Here is a 17,084-nt window from a genome sequence, read left to right as displayed (position 1 = left end):
ATAAATGCCTGTCTAGTCAGCTGGATTTTTTTTTTCTGGCCTTTTTTCCTCTGCTGTTTTTGTTGTTTGGTTGTTACGAGAACTGCTAATTTTCCCCTTCCTTCCTATTCTCTGAAATAATATAATTTGATTGTCCTGAAAGTCATCCTAAATGAAGTCTGAGGCAGCTAGCAACTACAGCTGCTGGAGGGAATGTTGAGGTTGCTGAACTCTAATTTTGAACGCGTCAACAAACAGAAGAAACTGGTTTTAAATCAGATAATACCTTATGGAATATATTTCTATGCTCCAGTCTCAGTTAATTCCCATTTGACAAATGAATACCATAGCAGCTTAAAAACAAAATCCAGATGTTGTTGGGTTGGAACAAATTACATATGAGCAGGGTATAAATGATCTTTCAACTTTTTCTATCCAATTTATTAACAGAAAAAATAATTGAATAATTTGTCTGAATTTGTTCCAAAGAAAAAATAATTATACCTCTATTTCTCAAGGGCATGGTTCTTTAGCAGGGGCAGTGACGTGCAACAGATGAAGCCAAATGGGACAAGGTCATTCAAGCTATCTTCTTTTGGAATAGCTGAAGAATAGAAAGACATGAAGCAGATAGCTCATTAGAATGATGAAAAAAAGGGGGTGAAAGACAGAATGTTTTATGCCTTTGATGACATGTGTCCCTTCACAATTAGTTAACAATTATAAATAGTCCTTGACTTACAACCAGTTGAAGTTACAATAGACCTACTTGGAGATACTTATTACCTAATTCTGAAGTTCCAATAGGTTTTCCAGACACCACCCTGTGACTGCATGTGACTGCATGTCAAGAATTTGGCAAAAAAAAGAGCTGTGTTTATGGTCATTTGTAACATCCCACAGTCAAGTGACTAGTTTTATGACATTTTTGCTAAAAATCAGCATTTACTTCCAGTTTTCAGCGATACTGGCCCATAGCAAACCACTTAACAACCACTGTAGTCACTTTACAACTGCCACAAAAAGGTTGTAAAATTGGGTCACAGCCACTATGAACCAATTTATGACTTAGAATTGTGATGGGCAAGTATAAGGACTACCTGTAATTGCAAGAAAACTATATTCTAGCCAGAAGAGTTTCTCCAAAATTCTATTTTCCATGGAAATATATTTATAAAGTAAATCCTTTACATTTCACTTGGTGAGAACTGTTATAAAAATATGTACATTTTCTTCATCATAGGTTTTCATCACTTTTTGGTTTTTAAGATCCAAATAGTACATAATCTGTATGTATTATTGCACACAAACTCCTTGATTTTCCTATAAACTGTTATTGCTTTGGAGAGCCATGGATAAGTAATATCAACAGTTCAGAAATGTTATATCATTTATTGTATGAGCTTTATTTGTTGGTTTACAATAAATTTGTTCATTTGCAAACCAAAACAAGAATCATTTCTCCCCAGCTTTGCATGATACTATACACGGATATGTTATATTACTGGCTTAATCTTAGAATAGACATATCAAACACTAGGCAATGGACTCAGATTTGGTCTGTAGTGCTGCCCCTGAGATGGCAAGGATGTTTAGGGGGCTAAATGTGGTGTGCATAGAAAATGTCTACCCAATGCACACCACATTTAGCGTGCGGCGGCGGTTGGTGGTGGTGCGGAGTCGAGCGACTGTTTCACTTTGGTTGGTGTTATCAGTAGAGGAACAGGTTGTCGCGTGAATGCCCGGTTGTGGAGGAGATTTCACCATTTCCGGAATACGGCGTTGTATGTCAGCGGATGAGTGGAATGACGTCTCTGCGGCGCAGGTGTCATCAATAGCTATGGCGAGGGTGAGCTTGGGCCAGGAGTTGGCGCTGAAGCTGAAGGTCTCGCACCCAGCAAACCAACTGTTCCAATAGGGAACGTTCTAGATTTTCAAAATCACAGTCCCTCGCGGCATCCCGAAGGGCAGCCACGTATTGAGTGATTGACTCCCCTTCTGCCTGGATGCGACGCCTGAAATGAAAACAGCATGAAATGAAAGATGGGGCGGGAGCATAATATTTTTTTAGTTTGTCCATCAATTCGTCCCATGGGACCTCGTAAACCACCTGTGGTGCCACGAGGGTACGTGCCATGCGGAACATGGGTTTGCCACAGGCATTCAAAAAACATGCAGTACGGCGAGCTTCTGATAGTTCATTGAGATCTTATGCATTCAAAATGGTCTAAAAAGCTTTCCCAGGTGTCATTACTGGGGTCAAACGGGTCAAAGGAAGCAGGAAAAGAACTGTGGCTCGCCATAATGGTGAGCAATGGCAACTAGGCGCGTCCTAACCGATATGTGGCTCCACAGCAGTGGCGAAGGTCCTTGGGCCACTGCGCAGTTGAGGAGCCTGGTGATGGCCACAGCGGTAGCGGAGGTAAACGAGACAGTGGGAATTTTTTTAAAAAATATATATATATTATTTCATATTTTTATATTTATTTTTGTGGCTGCCAAGCAGCTGAGACGTTGGGCAGCAATAATGAGGGGTTTCCCTGGCTGCCAAGGTGTGGAGCAGCTCGGTGGCGTCAGCGGCGGGTAACGTGGGCGTTGGGGGAACCCCGGAGCCTGCTGAGCAGGTGGAAAGCTCGGCGGCGATGTTGGAAGGGGTTTCCCTGGCCGCCGAGGTGTGGAGCAGCTCGGCGGCATCGGCGGCGGTAACGTGGGCGTTGGGGAAACCCTGGAGGCCGCTGAGCAGGTGCAAAACTCAGCGGCAATGTCGGGAGGGGTTTCCCTGGCCGCCGAGGTGTGGAGCAGCTCGGCGGCAGCAGCAGCGGCTGCATGGGTGGCGGAAACTCCGGCGACCTCCCAGGGGTTTTCCTTGGCCACCGAGCAGCTGATGAGCGTGGCGGCGGCTGCGTGGGTGGCGGAGAAACCTCAGTGGTGATCTCGAGGGGGTTCCCCTGGCCGCGGAGCAGTTAAGGAGCTCGGCGGCGGTGGCAAATGGTGCAGCGGGACTGGCGGTGAAGGTGGCTAGGGATACCCAAGGCAGTAGCAGTGGCTGAGGGAAATCCCTGGTTACCTTGTCAGTCGTGCACTTTTCCTCGTTGCCAAATGTTAAGTCCTTAGCAGAATGAAGGACTGCACTCTTGGGGTGAGTAACGGCTCTTTATTAACGAGGAGTAACGGTTTGCAGAACTGAACAAAAGACAACATGGCCATGCCTGGCAGCTATATATATGCCGGGCTGCCAGGCTGAGCCAACCAATCACATTACAGTATTTTCCTGTCCAAGGAATATGGGGCGGGTACAAAGCCTAACTGTCCTCTGGACACAACAATCACCATGGGGCTTGGCCTCTTCCAGATCCACCAGACACATGGTACAAGCCTCCTGTCTGCTGCCCCATCCACAACAGCCCTGGTGAATGGGAAAGATGGGGAATCTCTGTCCCCAAGAGGCAGCCAGGATGCCCCTCTCCACTCTGCCCTGCCCAAGCCTAGCCCCAGAGCTGCCCCCTGCATCCACACACCTCACAGCCCTACAATCAGGACACTCCCGCCCCATCCTGCTCCCTGCTTCACCTTGCAATGGTGGGACTGGCCTCAGCAGCCCAATCCAGCAGAACCTCTGCCACTCCTCATCCCGCATAATTCAGGAAGCCCAACCCAAGCAAGGAGCACAGCAGCAGCAGCCAGGAGGTGGAACCAAATGTGACCAGGCATCCACTTGGGGAAGCAGGGCCAGACTGCGGGATCCTGGTGGCTGGGAGATGAAGGCCCACTGCTCAGGACCCCAGGAATCCCATGCTGCTGTCCAGGCACTCCCGCATGGCTCGAGACGGTTAGTGAGGCTCCTCCAGTGAATGAGGCCCTGTTCCCTCTCTCCAACATGAGCTGGCCATGCCCACCGTGGTCATACCCACCTGGTCAACCGGAACTACCAGGCCATGCCCACTTCACCCCCCCCCAAGGGCAACAACAACCCTGATCCAGTTCTCAATGAAATCAAGTTTTGTCTCTGCAAGCTGCACTGGCTCCCTATTGGTCAATTCAAGGTGTTGCTATTACCTTTAAAGCCCTACATGACTCAGGGCCAGGTTATCTTTGAGACCACGTTCTACCTCATAGTTCCCAGTGACTGGTAAGATCCCACAGAGTTGGTCTTCTCCAGGTCCCGTCAACTAAATAGTTGTGGCTGGCGGGTGCCCGTGGGGAAGGGCCTTCTCTGTGGCTGCCCCAGCTCTCTCGAACTAACTACCCTGAGACTCCACCACTCTCTTGGCCTTCTGGAAAGCATTGAAGACCTGGTTTTCTGGCAGGCTTGGGGACATTGATCTTCCAATTTGCTGAATGATATGTATATATGTGATTTTTAAACTGTTTTAAAATCTTTTATGATGTTTTTAAATATATTTTCTATATCCTGTTGTGTAAGCTGCCCAGAATCCTTCGGTAATAGGGCGGTATAGAAATACAATAAATTAAATTAAAACAAATATTCTTTCTTTTGTGAGCAACTAGAAAATTTATTTTAGGATAATACATGCATTAAAAATATTTTTTTATAATCATCTACTTATTGATTAATTAGAAACACCTTTTTAGTCAATTAAAGTATAATGAGTAATTATACTTATGGACCTAGTTGTCAGTTGGGATTGCGCACGCGCCGATGGGTTTCTAGGCATTTCACCTTTAGCTCCGAATAAATATAAAATGTAAAGAGTTTTCTCCCCCTTAAAAAGACTATAAATCTTCCTTAGAAAAAAATAGGAGAAACAGGAATCTGCCGGCATCAAAGAGAATTTGAAGATTTACGATTTCAAGCAAAGACGGAGGCGCTTTCGCTATAACAAGGAAGTGATAAGTGAGTACAATAAATCTTAAAATGGCGGAGGGAGGGAAAAAAGAAGACGTCTCCAGCCTGGCTAACATTGAAAAAAAACTGGATAAACTGCTGGATATTTGTAGTGGATTTGAACAGAGATTTAATAAAGTTGAGACAAAAATGGAACAGCTGGACTTAGAAGTTAAACAAATTAAAAAGGAGGGAGATTCTTCTGCTGGAAAGATACTGGAAGTTGAGAAACAAGTGATGGATTACGATGGAAAAATAAGACAAGTAAATGATAGAATTGCAAATTTGGAGGACAGACAGAGAAGGAGGAATTTGCGTTTACGAGGGTTCAGAATGGATTCGGCCTCTGATTTTAAGTTAACAGAAGCTGTCTGTGCTTGGTTAAATAAACAGACAGGCGTGCATGTTAGCGTGGAGGAGCTGTTGCGTGTTCACTGGGCAGCCCCCAGAAGAGACGGCAGACAGAGAGATGTGATCATCACTTTCCTCAGTGAAAAAAAAGCAGAGATGATTTATAAAACTTTGAAGACTTCTATGAGCCTTAAACAAGACGGAAATGAGATAAGGGTTCTGAGGGATCTTTCCTGGGAAACCCTGAGAGCGAGAGCTGTGTTGAAACCAATTGCAAGCCGGCTATATCAAAGTGGAACCAGATTTAGCTGGGGCTACCCAGTGGCCATCTTGGTGTTCCAGGACAATAAAATGTACAGAGCACGTTCATTGGAGGAGGGAAAGGCTTTATTGGATCAACTGGGGATTAAGTTTGATGAAACTGGAGCACTAGCATATGAAGGAGAAGAGGCTTTTGACGGTCGGAGTACCCCAGATGAGGAGGAAAGACGAAGGGAAGAGCAGCTGAAGGAGTTAAGCGGGCAGGTGGAGGCCATCAGAAAGGAGCAGAGAAGAACACGGGCTCTGCGTGAGAACAGAGCCAGAAAGTGATGGTGTTTGGTCCCTTGTCTTGTTGTGGGGGGGGGGGGAGGAAAAGGAAAAGAATTATTACTATTACTATTACTATTATTATTGTTGTTATTATTATTATTTTCTTGGAGATGCCTTGGGATTCCTGTATATCTGTCGTTCAGTGGGGGAAGTCTAAGGGGGAGAAAAAGGTGGTTTAAGAATTTAAAATTAAAGAAGAAATTAAAGAAGGAATTATTTAAAGGAGAAAGGAGGGGGGGAGAAATGTTTCTCTTTAATAAAATTAAAAAGGGTTGAAAGAGGAGCTAGTTGAGTGGGAACGCAATCCAGATAATGTGCCTCATGTATGGGCAAGGTTTTTTCTTGTCTTCTCCCCTCTCAGTGGGGGGAGCACAGGGGGAGGCACGTTGGGGGGGGGTAATAGGGGTAAGGGAAGGGGAAAAATATAAACCAAGGGCAAAACAAGAGGGGGAAAGGGTGATTTTGGTATATTATGACAGAGTGTAAGATAATGGTTTTAAATGTGAATGGTTTGGGATCGGATTTGAAACGTTTTAGGATATTAAGGATGGCTAAGCAATACAAGGTGGATATTATGATTTTGACAGAAACACATAAAAGAAGGGGAGGAAGGGATAACTTGATTAATGATAGAAATTGGAAATGGGTGTTTGAGTCGAGAGGAACACAAAATAGTCGAGGCACAGCGATTCTGATTCATCAGAGGGTTAATTTTGAAGAGGTGGGAATTCAGAAAGACAGAGAAGGAAGGTGGATATTTGTTAAAGGGAAAATAAATCAAAAGAAGCTGACATTAGCAGCAATTTATGCCCCGAATGTGAAAACAAAACAATTTATAATAAATACTAAGAAGAAGTTAGACAACTTTAAGGAGGGCTCAACTTTTTTGGCAGGAGATTTTAATATGCAATTAACAAATGGGACTGCAAATAGCAGGATGTTACATTTAAATAGACTTAATATGGTGGATCTACATGCAGATATTTTAAACAGAGCTACATATTATTCAGCAAGATATCACACATTTAGCTGCATAGACTACATATTAATGAATAGGGGAGGCAATATACAAGTTTAAAAAGTAGACATTAAAAGTATATGGATATCAGATCATGCCCCACTATTGGCAGAATTGGAAATAGGTCAGGAACGAAATCAAAAAATTTGGAGATATAATGCAGTTGTAACTGCTAGGGAACAAGATAAAGAGAAATTGCAAACAGAGTTATCAGAATATTTTAGAATTAATGATGTGGGTGGTATTAAACAATCAATTGTATGGGATGCATGTAAGACCTTCATGAGGGGACAATGTATATGTATGGAAGCAGATATTAGGAAGAGGTGGGGTAGAGAGAGGGAAAGGAAGATAAGGGAAATAGATTTGATACAAGAGCAGTTAAGATTAACGAAAAGTAGAGATTGGAATAGTTTGTTGAAATTGAAAAAGAAACAGTTGATGGTGTATGATGAGATTAAATGGAATAAGATGAGAATGGCGATGCGACAAAAAATACAGAGCTGGGGGACAAGATCAATGCAGCAAATGGCGAGATATCTGAAGAAGAGGAAAGAAAAATCATGTATTTTAGCATTGAGGGACACCAGTGGAGTGGTTAGATATGGTAATGACCAGTTAGAGGAGATAATGAGGAAATATTATGAAGATTTGTATAAAGAGGAGCAAGTGAAGATAGGAGTCCTCAAGGTTGGGAAAATAGTAAGTGAAGAAGATAAACAAATTTTGAATGCAGAAATTACACAAGATGAAATTGCTAGAGTAATTAAAGGGTTAAAACAAGCCAAAGCACCGGGCCCAGATGGGTTTACAGGGGAATTCTATAAAACTTATGTGAATGTTTTGTTGCCGCATTTGGGGAAATTGTTTAATAATATATTGTCAAATCGTGATATCCCGCAGACATGGAAGCTTTCAGAAATTGTTACCATTCCGAAGATGGGTCGAGATTTAAGAGAGCCTGGGTCTTACCGTCCGATCAGTTTGGCAAATCAGGATTATAAAATATTTATGAAAATACTGGCAAATAGATTAGAAAATATTTTACCAAAAATAATTGAAGAGGATCAATATGGATTCGTGAAGGGAAGGAAAATAAGTGAACCAATTAGAAATGTAATGAATGTGATGCACCATGCTACCGCTACTAAAAGGAAATTGGGAAATTTGAAATTAGATGTTTATAAAGCGTTCGATAAAGTTAACCATAGTTATTTATATAAATTATGTAACAAATTAAATATGGGGGAAAATTTTTGTGAAACTATAAAAGAGATTTATAAAGGAAATGAAGCATATATAAGAGTGAATGGACAAAGAACGCAGAGTATTAAAATATTAAACGGCACCAAGCAGGGATGCCCTTTGTCTCCAAAATTATTCGTAATAGCAATAGAGATCTTAGCTAATAAGATAAGACAAGATAACACTTGGGCAGGATATAGAATAGGGGAATTAGAAATGAAAATAAATTTATTTGCAGATGATGCAATTATATTGACCCAGACCCCGATGGAGATGATTAAAGATATAATAAATATTTTACAAGAGTTTAAGCAGGAATCGGGACTGTCGGTTAATATGGAAAAATCAGAGATTATGTGTTTAAATATAGATCCGAGAGAACAGATAGAAATTAGGAAAGAATCAGGGTTGAAATTAGGAATTAAAAAAATAAAATATTTGGGAATTTGGTTATTGAAAAACCCAGTGAAAATGGAAGAGATTAATTATAGATTAATATGGAGGAAAATGTTGAAACAGATGAGGAGCTGGAAAGATAAAAAGCTAAGGAGACTCTCTAAAATAAGAGCTTTAAAAATGATGATAGCTCCCAAGATGATGTACCTATTTCAGGTGCTGTCGGGGGGGGGGGGGTTATCGGTATGTAAGGTTAAAGAGTGGGACAAAAAATTAAATTATTGGATTGAAGAAGATAAGAGACCAAGAATAAGAAAAAAGTGGTTAATTGCGAATGAAAAAGAGGGGGGATGGGGAGTTCCATGTTTGGAGCTGTATAGGGAAGCTTTTCAAATGGAAAGGTTAATGGAGTTGCAATTAAGTGAAAATAAATGGGCGAAATTGGAAAAACAGATAAATGGGATGAACAATAGAGAATTAATTTTCAGGAAGTGGAATAGGAGTGATATAGGTAAATTAATAGGCCCAATGAAAGGGACTGTGGAAATTTGGAAAAAATGGCAAGGGAAAATAGGATTATATAAATCTAAACTGTCATCACTATGTAATAAATAGAGAAAACGAAATTAACTTAAATAGGGTTATAGGAGAGTTGAAGGGAAGAGGGATAACTAAGATAGAACAGTTATACGAGAAGGATGGCAGGCCAAGTAGAAATCGTATAGAATGGTGGTTAGGTAAGGGAAGGTGGCTACAAATAAATGCAATATGTAAATATCTAAATGAAAGGGAGAATAAAGAAGTATTATGGCGGGAGGAGACAGGGTTAGAGAAAATAATAAGAGAAAAAAGTGAGGGGATAAAGGCGCAAGCAACTAATATATACAAACTGCTAGTGCAGTCAGATGGGGATACAATTGATGGATTGACAAAATGGTGGCAAAATGAGATATTAGTAGAGGTACAAGAAATGGAAAATATAGTAGAAGATATAAGGAAAATTAAAAATACAAGAATTAGGGAAATGAGAAGGAAAATATTACATAAGTGGTATTTCACTCCCGTTCAATTTGCACATTTTCAGCAGAATGTCAGGGGGAATTGTTGGCATGGTTGTCAAGATAAAGGAGTGTTTATGCATATGTTTTGGGAATGCCCGATAGTGCAGGAATTTTGGCAAAAAGTGAAAGAGGATATCAATAGAATGTTAAATATACAATGGACAATCACTAAGGAAATGGCAGTACTAGTAAAAAGTAATGCGATGGGAGAATTTAGAGAAATAAAAAAAGCAGCAATAGAAAGCGCTTAGGCAGTAATAGTTTTGGGTTGGAAGGATGCGACAAAATGGACAATGCAAAATTGGTATAGGTACATGGTGGACCATATTCAATTTGAAATTATGGAAAAAAGGATAAATTTGGATAATGAAACTGAGTTGGGACAGCTGATGGGACGGTGGGACAAGGTAAGACGATATATGACAAGCAGAATCCGAGACCAAGCTACAAGAAATAAACTGGAATCACTCTATAATATGTAAACAGATATATTGCTCTTGGGTTAAGTGGATTATACAAGAAATACCCCCAATTTGGTGGTGGGGAATGTGTGTATGTCGGGGTGGTGGGCACAACTCACAATTCACTACGCACTGTTTTATGTTGTGTGATTTTAAATTGTTAAAAATCAATAAAAAAATATATTTTAAAAAAATGGACCTAGTTGTCAGTTTTATAAATAACCTCTTTGATATTCTGTAATCATTAATTAATTAGAATATGATGTTGCTGCTATTACATCTGTTTGCTACTAGTACTTACCACACTGTGCAATTTTCTAATACGACAAAATTCAATGGGCTGTAACTGTCAGAAATCATTGCCATTAGTTTTGTTTGGGATATTTATAAATCTTTTGCAGCAAATCATTAAAAAATCATAAACCTGAGGCAATTAATTAATTAGCAAAATCATTTAACCAATTTAAGATGTTTTTAATCTACATTTCTGTCACAAAAAATGGAAGTTTTCCCTCCGACATAACAGTGTTCAATATAATAAGAACTTCACAGAGTAGATGATATTTTGGGCATGGAAAGCTTGGCTTCCATTTTGTCATCTTTTTCTTCGATGACATGAAGGCTTTTTGTCTGTGTGACCAAACAAGATAGGATAACTTATTCAGGATAACTTATTTATTATTATTATTATTATAAATTTTTATTAGGAAATATAAGTTCAGGTATATAATACAAAAACAAACACAAATACATACACATTTAAAAATTAGAGAGATACCTTGCTCTCTCTTCCTTTCCTTATTGTGTTATATATATAAATCTGCATAATATGCAGTTTGCGGTTTTCCAATCGGTATTTTTCATGCTCTACTAATTTAACTTGAAGTACATATGTTTATTTCTAAAAGACATACTTAGAAATAAACATATGTACTTTAATTCAAGATGTATAAAGAATAGAAGCTGGAAACAAAAGTAAAAAGTACAAATTATTACAAATACAATTATTTCCAAGTCATATAAATAAACCCCTTATTGGATACACATAAATGTAATTAAATCAAGTGTAAGAAGAGTTATGTCAGAAGAAAATTTCAAATAGTGTCCCTAGTTTTTCCAGATATTGCAGCCACAATGCCATCCACATACAGGTTGCTAGTAACTGGTTTTTAAAATCCTGGTTTTGTCACTGATCTACAAACAGGAAACAATGGCATTGCTAAGAACTCACTCTGTATTACACTTTGATTTCAAATGTTCTGCAAGCTAAGCTAACTCCCCATGCACTCTTCATGTGAATATGTAAAAGCTTAACAAAGATTAGAAAACAGGGTTATGACCTATTTTTATACCTGTGTGCTTGAGCTCATCTCACCATTGGATTTGTGTGTGTGTGTTGAGTGGAATGGCTTCAAGAGCCACACTCATCTTCACTTGAGCCTAACAAAAGCTCCATTTATAATTCAACAGAACCCTAAAAAACAGCATTCCAGACTATTTCATCATTTATATTTCAAGTAGCCTGTCTCTCCTTAAAACCCCAAAATAAATTTAAGAAGTTGGAAAGCACTTTGGAAAGAGACAGATTAAACTCAAGATGTATATGCTTATGGCAAATACATGGACTTATAATAATTCAAATGCCAACGTCCAGTCCACCCAGCCATCCAAGGACAGGATGGTCCATGTCAAAAAAGCCAGACATTGACCCAATATAAGTTCTTGATGTTGTTGATACGTTGCCATGTATTTAAAGAGCCAGCAGTTCTACAAAGATGTCTAATGTTGGGGGTTAGGGGTTAACACTACTGAGTACAGTAATGAGTTCCATATATAGTTATATAGATAACTATAGATTCTATGTAATACAATGAAACCATTTTCTTAAGAAAGCTTCAGGTTTGTTAATAAATAGCAATTTTTCTATTGATTTTGATCCCACTGAAAATGAGAACCATATTTTTTGTCCTTGCTAATAATAAATTTTCTTGTAGATTCCAAATTTTATACCGTACAGTGTAAACATTAAATTCTCAATTACAACTTCAAACCTTGAAGATCAGAAGCATACATACCATGTTTCCCTGAAAATAAGAACCGGTTTTATTTTCTTTTGGGCCCCAAAATAAGCACTAAGAGTATGTCCTATTATTTGCTTTCATATTTTTCTATTTTATTCTATAACAAAAGAAAATGTTTTAGAAATGAAAAAAGTAGCTATTATACAGCTGGTGTCACTCAGTTGGGAATATGGAAGATCTGCTTTCCTCCGAATTCAAAGGACTTTGAACCGTTGGAATGTTGTCATGGATTTGACCTTTTTGAAGAATTCTTCCCATTAGAAATGAAGGTTGCTCAGGTCTCAATGTTCACTGGCTCTTTTTTTGCATTTTTGGGGTTGTTGTTGGCATTCCTAATTCCATGGAACAGTTATTTTCGACAATATGTCAAGTCTATATTTCTGCCTTTTATGGGAGGCAACTTTTTTTTTATTTCTAGCATCTTTGTCTTTGTTCCCATTACCTGGAATGTCTATTGTATACTTAAAAATGAAAGCATAACATTTCCCTCTTTTTATCATTTGCTCTCAAAGCCCATTTCACAAAAAATTGGGGGCGCTGTTTACTTGGCCTATATGTCAAGTGGTCTGTTATTTGTGAGTGGGTTTTCTGTTTTATTACACGTGGCTCAGAAGACAAAATTGTCAAATATATTTAAATCACGTAGAGTTACACCTGTATAAAAGGGAATCGTCTTCCAAATTATAGTTCATATAAGTTCATATATAGACCCTTTTATACTCATCCATGTAACATTCTGGAATTTTTAAAGACACTTTTAAGGAAGATGCTCAAAGATGTTAGGATTTGGATAGTACAATTTTGTTTTAAAATTATATTTTGGCGTTTGACATAATGTAGTTAGAATTGTTAAGATTTGTGCACTTTCCTCAAATTTTTTTAAAAATTTCTTAGTGTTTTGTGTATTGAGTATGTATGCTCTTAAATTATAGTTACAGTATTTGTAATAAAAAGAAAAGAAATAAAAATAATAAGCACAAATTCTTTCAAAGGAAAGCGTTAATTTCCATTTGTATATCTCATATAAGAATAATGTACTGATAAAAATATTTAAAATGAGTAAGTAATTCAGGAAAATATATATCAATATATATGTGCCCATTCTTTCCAGATTTAAATATTTACATGTATATAGAATCTGTAGGCTGCTAGAAAGGTCAATGAAGCAATGAATAGTAACACTGAATATGCATTTTATAATTAGAAAGACAATTGTCCGCAATTCAATAGGCAATTTTACTTTTTTCTTTTAAATATTATGTATTATACTTAAAATAATTTTCATACTACTTAGGAAAAAAGAAAGCATGAAATAATAATCGTTAACCACAAGATGGTAGTCTAGGGCAGTATTTCCCAACCTTGGCCACTTAAAGATATCTGGACTTCAACTCCCAGAATTCCCCAGCCCAGTTTCTGTCAAATGACTGGTAGGTTAATATGTAGAGCATCTTAACATACCAGTCTGAATCCATTAAGTTTGGACACATTTACGATTTTTCTAATGCAATAGTATTATACTTTAAAGCAAAATGGGAAGAAAGCAAGATTCATTTAATAAGAACTTTAAATGAATTTAAGAAGCTATTTATGAACACTTTAAATTTTAATATACGTTTGTAAAATGCAGTAATATGACTATCTATTATGTTTACTATTCACATACAGTTTTGTGTGTATGTAAATATTAGATTTTCATATCAATATAGATTTAGTTTTATAATCTTGTTTTATGCAAATTTAGATCTTGTCTTATTAGCCATTCAATTATTTAGAATGATTTATAGCAATGTATTGGTTCATGATCATTGTGCAATTCTATTTTACATATATAACTTTTATAAAATGTTGCCTCATCTTAAAATTGGCAACAGTACAGATCCAAGAGATATTAGGGCTATGCAAATGCTACAAAAATATGCTTTGCAATATGTACAAGATTACACATAAAATCCTTCTCTTCAATTAATTTTCCAGCAAAGTGTGATTTCTTATGTATGAAAAGATACCAGAGCTAGTGAGGATAACCTGCCTTAGCAGATTGAAGAGAAGTGTATTATACATAGATCTGCATGTTGTATAACATACCTTTTGCTTAAACATTTGCTTAAAACAAAAATTTAAGAAGAAATCATAATGGCTGCACAAAGATCTCTCAAACAAACTGAAAGACAAAAAGGACAAGCACAGAAAATGGAAAAAGGGACACTTACCCATAACTAAGGTTGATTACCAATATATAGTCACAACGTGCAAAGATGAAGTCAAGAAAGCAAAGGCTCAGAATGAACTAAGGCTTGGTACAAAAGATAATACAAATGTTTCTTCCAACATATTAATAACAAGGAAAAAAGTGAAGGAAACAGGCCCCCTAAACAGAGAAGTTGGCAAAGAAGAAACAGACAATAGAGAGAACACACAACTGCTTAACCTTATTTACAGCAGTATTCACGCAAAAATAAATTATAACTCAATCTACCAAAAAAAGCTACAAACCAGAAATAAAAATTAAAATAAGCAAGAAAATGGCAAGTGAACAGCTATCTGACCTTGATGAATATAAATCACTGGGACCTGACTGATTACATCCCAGAGTTCTAAAGGAACTGGCAGATGTTATCTCAGAATCATTGTACTTTCAAATATCCTGGAGCCCAGGGGAAGTACCTGAGGATTGGGAACAGGCTGATGGGGTTCCCATCTTCAAGAAGGGGTAAAAAAAACAGACCCAGGAAACTACAGACCAATTAGTTTAACATCAATACTTGGAAAGATTCTGGAAAAGATAATAAAAATACAGATCTGCAAATGAAGGAAACAAAGCAAATAAACTTATAAATAGTAGACAGCGTAGGTTTTTAAAACAGATCATGTCAAACCAATCTCATTTCATTCTATTAGTATTCCAGGGAAATGCCATGGACATAGTGTACTTAGATTTCAGTAAGGCATTTGACAAAGGAGACCACAATCTACTTCTTGGTAAGCTAGAAAAATGTGGAATAGGTAACATCATCACCAGATAGATTTGTACCTGGCTGACAAACTGTACTCAACAACTCGTCCTTAATAGTAGTACAGTGATCCCTCGATCTTCGCGATCTCGATCTTCGCGAAACGCTATATCGCGATTTTTCCCACCCGATGATGTCACTCTCTTCCTTTCTCATCTTTCTTTCTCTCTCTCTTTCTCTATCTTGCTTCTTCCTCTCTCACACTCTTTTCCTCCCTCTCTCATCTCTTTCTTTCCTTCTCTCTCTCTATCTCTCCCCCTCTTGCTCTCGAGCGGCGGGCGGCGGGCGAGCGGCGGGCGGGCAGCAGCGAGGAGCCGAAGATCAGGGTTTCCCCTTTGCGTGGGTGGCGGGAAAGACCCAGGGAAGGTTTCTTCGGCCGTCCAGCAGCTGATCTGCTCGGCAGCACCGCAGCAGCGAGGAGCCGAAGATCGGGGTTTCCCCTTTGCGTGGGCGGCGGGGAAACCCCGATCTTCGGCTCCTCACTATTGCGGCGCTGCCAAGCAGATCAGCTGCTGGGCGGCCGAAGAAACCTTCCCTGGGTCTTCCCCACCGCCCACGCAAACTCCACCATCTGCGCATGCGCGGCCATGGAAAAAGGGCGCGCATGCGCAGATGGTGTTTTTACTTCCGCACCACTATATTGCGAAAAATCGAGTATCGCGAGGGGTCTTGGAACGTAACCCTCGCGATACTCGAGGGATCACTGTACATCCACATGGGAAGAAGTAGCAGTGGGGTACCACAAGGTTCCATCTTAGGCCCAGCACTCTTTGATAGCTTTATAAATGATTTAGATGAGGGAATAGAAGGGGAACTCAACAAATGCTACTAAACTGGCAGGAATAGCCAACACCTCAGAAGACAAACTCGGGATCCAAAAATTAAGAGGCCGGGCGATTTTCGCCCGGCCGATATTTGTGACAGCGGGGAGGGGTGAGAACACCGCCTCCCAGCTGGGTGCGCCTGCGCAAAGCACAGACTCGCCCACACGCTGCTTTTTAGCAGCAAAAGCATGCCTGTCTGGCCGGGGGAAGAATCGCCGCCTCCCAGCTGATTGGCGGGGCGCCAAGTGTCGGAGCCACCACAAACAGTGGTTGGCTCACAGGGGCCGCTGGGAGCGAGGGGAGGGGTTGCGGGCCTATTCAGGGTCTGCACCCCTCACCCTCGCCCCTTTGCTCCCTGCTCGCCTTCCAGATCGGTCATTGACCTCGGATTGCCCTCAGATTGCCCTCGGAAGCTTCGGAATTGCCTGCGGCCTTTTGGAATTAAAAGAGGAAGTCAGGATCACCTGAGGACGTCTCGTCGCCATTGCTCGTTGCTGCAAGTAGCTGGGGGGGGTGTTGGGCTCTCTGGTTTCTGTTTTGCAGGTAATTTAAGTTTCTGTAGTTAATTAATTTGGTACAAGCTAATTTGATTAGCCTTGTGTTTTGTGTTGGAGTCTGCCTTGTGTTTTGTTTTGTTGGGGAATTTGCCTCTTTTCTGCTTTGATACAAATACCCCTCCTTCCCCTAAGAATTTTGTTTGTGATTATTAGCAGGTTTAGCCTGTTTATAGTTAATCACGTTTTATTTTCTAGAAGGGTCTTTTGACAAACCAAGCTGAAGTTACCTTTTGGAATTGCATAGTCTTAAGAATTATTAAACTAATTGAACTTTAAATTTATTATATATATATATAAACAATTATACTTTGATTGCTTAATTTGAGGCAATAATCTCCTCTGTGGGGCTAATTTAACCGAGGATAAAGCAAGTTTAAACCAGTGCCAATCAGGCCAGATTACTTGCACATTACTAGCTGAGCCATAGCCTTTTATTGCCTGCCTTGTTAATTTTTCCAGTAATTCAACAGTTTGTTGCTTTCATTTGGGTGTTGCCTTGCATTATTTTCTCATTTATCGTGGACCCCATCGTTTTGGGTGCGTAAAGGGCAATTTCCTGGTGGTTAGATATATACATCTATTAAAAAAAAGGGGGGGGTTATTTGCCTAAGGTTTTGTTTTCGTAACTTAGTATTGAGGCATTGTTACTTAGGCTAAGTT

The 17,084-nt window shown here is 39.3% G+C and overlaps 1 long non-coding RNA gene across 1 annotated transcript; it reads right to left on the bottom strand.

The window, feature by feature from the left end:
• Positions 1-488: 488 nt before the first annotated feature.
• On the bottom strand, positions 489-14,735 carry LOC139166766 (uncharacterized). The gene is made up of 3 exons (XR_011559033.1): positions 14,697-14,735; positions 14,118-14,193; positions 489-583 (listed from the first exon to the last, which is right to left on the bottom strand). It is a non-coding gene; the product is annotated as an uncharacterized lncRNA (long non-coding RNA).
• Positions 14,736-17,084: the final 2,349 nt, after the last annotated feature.

Source organism: Erythrolamprus reginae, chromosome 4 (genome assembly GCF_031021105.1).
Source record: "Erythrolamprus reginae isolate rEryReg1 chromosome 4, rEryReg1.hap1, whole genome shotgun sequence".
Taxonomy (NCBI): Eukaryota; Metazoa; Chordata; class Lepidosauria; order Squamata; family Dipsadidae; genus Erythrolamprus; species Erythrolamprus reginae.
This window is presented reverse-complemented; position numbering and strand designations above follow the sequence as displayed.